The sequence below is a fragment of the Arachis ipaensis genome, chromosome B10 (genome assembly GCF_000816755.2).
Source record: "Arachis ipaensis cultivar K30076 chromosome B10, Araip1.1, whole genome shotgun sequence".
Lineage (NCBI taxonomy): Eukaryota > Viridiplantae > Streptophyta > Magnoliopsida > Fabales > Fabaceae > Arachis > Arachis ipaensis.
Window position 1 is genome coordinate 103,967,918 of NC_029794.2, and position 6,962 is coordinate 103,974,879.

The following is a 6,962-nucleotide window of genomic DNA, read 5'->3' on the forward strand; positions in this document are numbered from 1 at the left end:
CATTTACTTCTTTCAAAGCCATTTCCATTACTTAGGCAAAACCAGCTTCAACCCCCATGATAAATTCTAAAGCGTTTCAACTGTTCAAAATTGTTTTAGTCTTGCAAAAGTTCAGAGTTCAAAGAGCACTTAAAACCTTTCTCAAAACATTTCAAAATGAAACTTGTCAATAGACATTCAGGTTCTTTCAAAGCCATTGAAACTTCTTTAATTGAAACCCCCAAGTCAAATCCAAAGGCATAAACCCTTTTCACATTCAAGCAGCCTTAAAGCATAAGTTTCATTTGTATTCTATCTTTCACATCATCAAAATAATTGACTCAATTCAAACCAATCCTCGACGGATTAAACTTATTTCAAATCTTTAAAGAATCAACTTCAAGCATTACATTTCATAAGCCACACAACAATTCAGCTAAACCAACATCCATAGTCATTCGAGTCAATCAAATAATACATAAGGCAGATACAATCACCAAATACACAATATCTCACATCAGTACCCATATGTAATAATTCCAATAATAAACTCTAGTTTTCGGAAAGCGCCCCTACCTCAAAACGCAAAATTTCATAATCCAAACGTCTCACAGAGTCCTTTTCGCCTCAACCCGAAGTCAAAGGCAGCTTCAAAGCACAGCCCCACACATTTCCGCAGCAGCACAAACAGCTCTAATTTACGACAAGCAACCTCAGTTACTAAATCTTAAGAACATTAATATCGTAAAGGCTTTAACACACGTACGTGACACTAACGCAGGATTTCAAAACATAATTACTCACGGAAACAACAAAATGAAGCAGCTGCGATTCCGGACCGACCCGGCAACAGCTCCGGTAGCGGCCAAAAGCTCCGGTGGGTCAACTATAATAACCACGCAGCATCAAAATCTTCTCGAAACCCAAAATGACAGAAACCACACATTTAACACCCTTACCGAAAAGTCGAAACTTGCAGAAATCACTGAACATAGCAGCTCCATCAACGGCAGCTCGTACCGCAGCAACCCAGGCAGCGGCATCAGCTGAACAGCAGCTCCGATGATGCTATTCCAGTGAGTTTCCTTACTTTGGCAGTGACACGGCGACTCAGAATCAGCATAGCCGCTCGCAATCATCAACGGCGACTCCATTAGCAACCACCATGGTACCCTAGCCTCAGCAGCGGCTTCCAATGGCAACGGCGGCGTGCTCAACCCGGATCCCAAATGGAGCAACGGTAAGAACGGCAGCCATGGGTGACAGCGACGCGGCTCCACCACCAGTGACCAAGAAGCATGGCAGAGGCGTTTACCTCACTCAACGGCGTTCTCTCCCTGAACTGGCCTTCCTCCACCCATGAGCTCCTCTCTTGACGGACCAGAGAAGCAGAAACGGAGCTCCATCGTGACTCTCTCTGCCTTGGACGGCGACGGACAGCAGTGAGACCTGGCGGCGGCGGCGCTATGGCTCAGCAACGGTGGCGTAAACGGCAACGCGAACAGCTCGCCTCTCACCTCGCGCCACACCACCTCTGCCTCCCTCAAACCCAGCGTCGTTCTCCCCTGCTCCTTCGAGCTCGACGGCAAGGGACCCACGGCGGCACAGCGGGTCGTGCTCCTCCAGCATCGCGCCTTCTCCCTCCTCCTCTTAGTGACAGAGGCGCGACTCATGGTTCCATGGACGGGCGACGATGGCGGCGCGGATTGGGCAGCGACCTCCTTCCCCCTTTCTTTCCATTTTCGTTCTTTCTCTTCCCCTGGTTCAGGGAACTGTGAGTGTGTTTAGGATAGGGCTGCGCATCAAATTGGATAGAGGGGGAAGATTTGCTGCTGCTGGCTGAGTGTGGGTAAAAGGGAACCGGGTCGGGTAACGGGTCACTGGGTTAGGGTTTCATTTTCAAAAGTTAGGGTTAGGGACATTTTTATAATTTCAAATGAAATTGGGGAGAGTATAGTAATTTGAAACTCAAATTAAATCCAACACTAATTGCATATAGAAAAATACTATTTGCTCATCAATCTTACAAATTATTTTCCATAAAATGCCCAAATCAAAATAATTAGAAATAATATAATTAAACCCTTTATTTTCCAAAATAACAATATTAATATTTAAAATATTACTTATTTAATCCAAATCATATAAAAATCTTTATTATTTCACAACTACCAACTTTATAATATAATTATAGAAAATAATCTAATAATTATCAAATTGGATAATAATCATAACTTGTCTCAAATTCAATAAATCACAACTTGCCTTAATTATCCTTAATAAAATAATTTCTGAAATTAAGGCTATAAATAACCATATGATTTAAGACTTGATCATAATAAGACTTTTCAAAGATTCTGGGTCTTACAGTAATAACTTCGATGGAGGTGATGATTCTTCAACATCCAAAATCCAAAGCAAAAGCGTAAACTATCAATGTAAGCGAATCTAGATTCAGATCTAAAACTAAAAGTAATCCTAATATCAATGTATCTCAATGTGTGTGGATGCCTATGGGTGTGTCGAAGCGTGTTGAGTCTCTTCACATTCCCTCGCTTTAATATGTGTTTCTGGGCCGAAAACTGGGTTAAAATGCGGCCCGAAATCGCCCCAGCGTTTTCTGTTATTTTTGCAGATCGCGTAGGTCACGTGTACGCGTCGTCCACGCATTCGCGTGATTCAGCGATTTTCCTTGTCACACGTTCGTGTCATCCATGCGTTCGCGTTATTCGTGCAGACTTCAATCCATGCGTACGCGTCAGGCACGCGCTCATGTCGCTGTGATTTTCTTCATTCCACGCGTTCGCGTCAGTGTTCGCTGGTCATCTCCTTAGTTTTTTGTGTTTCTTCCATTTTTGCAAGCTTCCTCTCCATTCTCTAAGCCATTCCTGCCCTATGAGGCCTGAAACACTTAACACACGGGTCACAACATCGAATGGAATAAAGGAGAATTAAAATGTACTAATTTAAGGTTTTTAGGAAGCAAGTTTTCAACCATAAACAATACTAGGAAGGAATTATAAAATCATGCTAATCATATGAATAAGTGGGTAAAGACTTGATAAAAACCACTCAATTAAACACAATATAAATCATAAAATAATAGTTTATCACGAGCCCATTAGTATTACAGGTAGAAGTTGTCTGAAATCACCTCCTAATACAACAACTTTACTAGCAAAGGGTAAATCAGGATTAAAATAAGATTCATTGTACAAATATCTTTGAAACATTTGTCAAGAGCTTCAAAGCAATGCTTGTTCAACATAGGTGCCTCATCCCATATAATAAGCTTGGCCTTACAAACCAATCTAGCTAGTGAGGATTCTTGTTTTATATGGCATACAGAATCCTCATTTATGCTGAGTGGAATCTTAAATCTAGAATGAGCAGTACGTCCATTTGAAAGAAGAAGAGCAGCAATACCACTAGAAGCAACATTGAGGACAATTTGACCACTGCTTCTAAAAGCAGTAGAAAGAGTTCTCTATAGAAAAGTCTTTCCAGTACCACCATAACTATACACGAAGAAGAACCCACAAATTCCACTATTAACAGCATTTAAAATCTTATCAAATGCATTTTGTTGTTCATCTGTTATGGTTTGTAAGCATCTTTGAAGCTCGAGTTTGAGAGATATTCGATCAAAGTTTAACTCATCCATTATGATGTGGTCATCAAGACCATCAATGACTTCATCAGATGGATATGGCGTGTTATTAAACTCTTTAAGAGATCTGCCATTCGCTTGCATCTTCTCTTCAATCTTCGCGAGAGTTAAGTTCGCTATTTGTTCATCAGTTAACTGCATATCTAAAATACACATAATAAAGTAAGTTACTGATATTAATTGATATAAACAACATAATAAATATATACAAAAGTAAATTTTTCCATGTATTTACTTGGAGATCGATGAAGTCGGCATTGAGAAGACAAAATATCTTCAGAAAATTGATTGAAACATTTTTCCCATACTAATTCTGGGCATGAAATATTATAAGAGATGAGTAAAACAACAAAGAGATCACGAACATAATTAGTAGATAACCATGTGCTTGCTTTAATTATAGCATCAATAAACTCTTTGTCATCTTGTAGTAATCCAAGTGCATAATATGCCTCCTTGTATGTGCTATATAGAACACCTTCAAGAATACGTAAATCATTAAAACTTCTGCATCTTTTTTGAATATTAAGTAGCAGACGCAAGTAGTAATCCTCAGAATTCATACGTGGAACATGAGTTAACCTCCCAATAGAGAATCCTTGTTTTCTAGGAGACCACATTGAAATATCATCCTTCCAAACAAATTTTGTTGGAAACTCAGTATATGTCAGTGAATTAGCATAAGGGTATTGCCTGTTTGCAATCATCCATGCTTGTAGTTTTGTGAGCTTTCCATTCGTGCGCCTAGTTACATCCTCAATGTTCTCCGAGTCAGAAAAAATAATAGGATTCTCTTCAGGTAAGTGAAACGGAAGCCTAATAACAGTAGGTTCCTTAACTTGTATATCATAGCCAAATAATCTCCAAGCTGCCTCACTTGAAGATATATATCTACAATCATAATAGTTTTGAATCTCATCAACAATTGGGGTAGTGTTACCATCCTCTGAAGTCTGGTAAAAAGAAGCAGTAACTCGGTCATTGCCCTTATAAACATATTTGAAGAGGTATTTGATTGCAGATGTTTGGCAAGTATGCTCAACATTAATGTGACAACCATATTTTAATAAAAGTGATGGGTTGTATGGAACAATGTAGGAATTATCAAGGATGACATTCTTCTTCCTTATTGTTCTGCCATTATCAAGCCGCCTATACTTTGGAAAACCTGCTTCGTCAATTATGGTTCTAGCTCTAAATGGTTTTGGAAAATATTTGGAACATATACCATTTAGCATGCATGGACTCTTGTTGTTATACTTACCACATGGGCCATGAACCTTGAATTTCTCCACTGTTGCATATAACTTTGGTCTTCTTCTCTTGTCAGGTATCTTAGCAGATATCAACTTGTCAATATCATCTACAGATTTAGGTTTAGAAATAGGATGCATGAACAATAAAATATGTGCATGTGGAAGACCTCTTTTCTGAAATTCAATAGTGCAAACATCTGCCAAATATGATAAAAATAATCAAATAAGGTATAAGTTGTAGCTTAAGAAAAATACTTATTTATTAGATCATTTATTTTAACTTACATGTAGATAGTTTGCCAAAAATTGAACCATCTTTAAAGTCTCTGATTAACTGGTTGAGCTTTATCTTAAAGACTCGAGAGATAATGTCAGGCCGGTCTTTGGCGCGTAGACCAGTTTCTTTTAATAACTTCTTTATCTCATTCCATTCAGGATTGCACGTCACAGTAACAAAAAAACTCGGGAAACCAAAATACTTACAAATTACAAAGGCATCCTTGCAATTATTAAACATGTATCGTGGACCACCAGTAAAAGTACTTGGAAGTATAATTTGCTATCCAGTTGCAACGGCATTTGCTTCACCTCTAACCAATGATTCATGTAATAACTTGTACTTCTCCACCCTTAGTTTCGGTTGGTTGAATCGAAAATAATTCAGGCGATCAACCTCAACCATAGTATAAGCATCAACCAAAAACTGTTGAAAAAGCCTACGCGAACTTAGCAAAATTGGGGATTCTTGATGCCTCATTTGTAAACGAAAAGCAAAGAATTCTCTCATGCTAATTATAGTTCGTTTCTTGGAACCATCAGTGTTGTATCGAGCTGCAGTTTCAATACCAATCCTATATCCATCTTCACCATAAGGAAAGATTAAAGGATATTGCAAAGCAATGTACAAAGGATGTGTTACATCTATCCTTTTCAAGTGATTTGATTTGGTCTCAATGATTATATCTCTCTCCATCAAGGACTCGTCTAGATCACCGACAACTAAAATTACAACCTCTGATGCTGTTGGTAGGTTATATCTCCTGCCATCCCTATCCCTGCGTCTAATCAACTTTAACTTAATATAACCAGAATTAGACTCCTTGAATCTATCCCTTGCAAAACGGAATGACTTAGCTAGATGATTGTTGTTATCTAGCATATCTTTTAACATGTTTACAATCTCAAATTCAATTGGAGACATTGACTCCATAGACCTGCATAAAACATGTAAAAAATTATTCCATACAAAAACAAATGATAAATTACAACATTGCCATTTATTTACTAATAGTATAGTTGAGCATTTAAGTAAACGTAAATATTTACCTGACAGCATTGATCCTATTATTGATCTCATTATCTGTATCATATATATACAACTGGACAAATTTTGGTTTCTCATGTTCCTGAGGAATTAAACTACCAATAGAGTGATAATTCTGGCCACTTAATACAAATGATGGTGGAGCAGTGTCGTTGTTGATCTGATGGTTAATCTTACCAGCCATAGATGTGAAAGAGAACATTGAATTAAACATTGTGATATGTTTTCTAAAGTGCCTTCCTCTTTCATCATCGTGAAAATGCAATTCAGTTAGTATTTGGGGTGGAGAATCAAGCAGAGATAGTTGAACTTTACCATCCATACAACATAACCCAAAGTGGAGAGTAGTGCTATTGTTCAATTTAGAAAGTCTCTCACAGTCCCACATAAAAGTACCACAAAATACACATTCAATTGATGGATTTCCAGAGTCTCAGGTGTCTACAACAAAATAATATATAAATACATAAATGATAAATAATACAAAAATGATACAGTAAACCTAAATGCTTAATTGCAAAGTGAAAAATACCTTCCTCAACATATATATGTTCTATTTGATTAGTAAATATGACATCATCATCTAGCATTAATCAATGAAAATTTTAAACAGACATCAGTTAAATAAAATTATAAGGATATAAAAAATTGAAGAAATTATTCTAAAGGACCGTTAAGGAGATTTAATTATTAAAAAAAAATTATTATAAAAAATTATTAAAAAAGATTAATT

General features: G+C 37.4%; 1 long non-coding RNA gene across 1 annotated transcript in view; it reads right to left on the reverse strand.

Moving 5' to 3' along the window:
- The window catches only part of LOC107622227, an 11,733-nt gene continuing 5,505 nt past the window's right edge, over positions 735-6,962 (reverse strand). Inside the window, exons 2-3 of the long non-coding RNA XR_001616137.2 lie at positions 1,323-1,326; positions 735-865 (exon numbers count right to left, since the gene is read on the reverse strand). This is a non-coding gene — a long non-coding RNA (uncharacterized LOC107622227). The remainder of the gene's footprint in view (positions 866-1,322; positions 1,327-6,962) is intronic.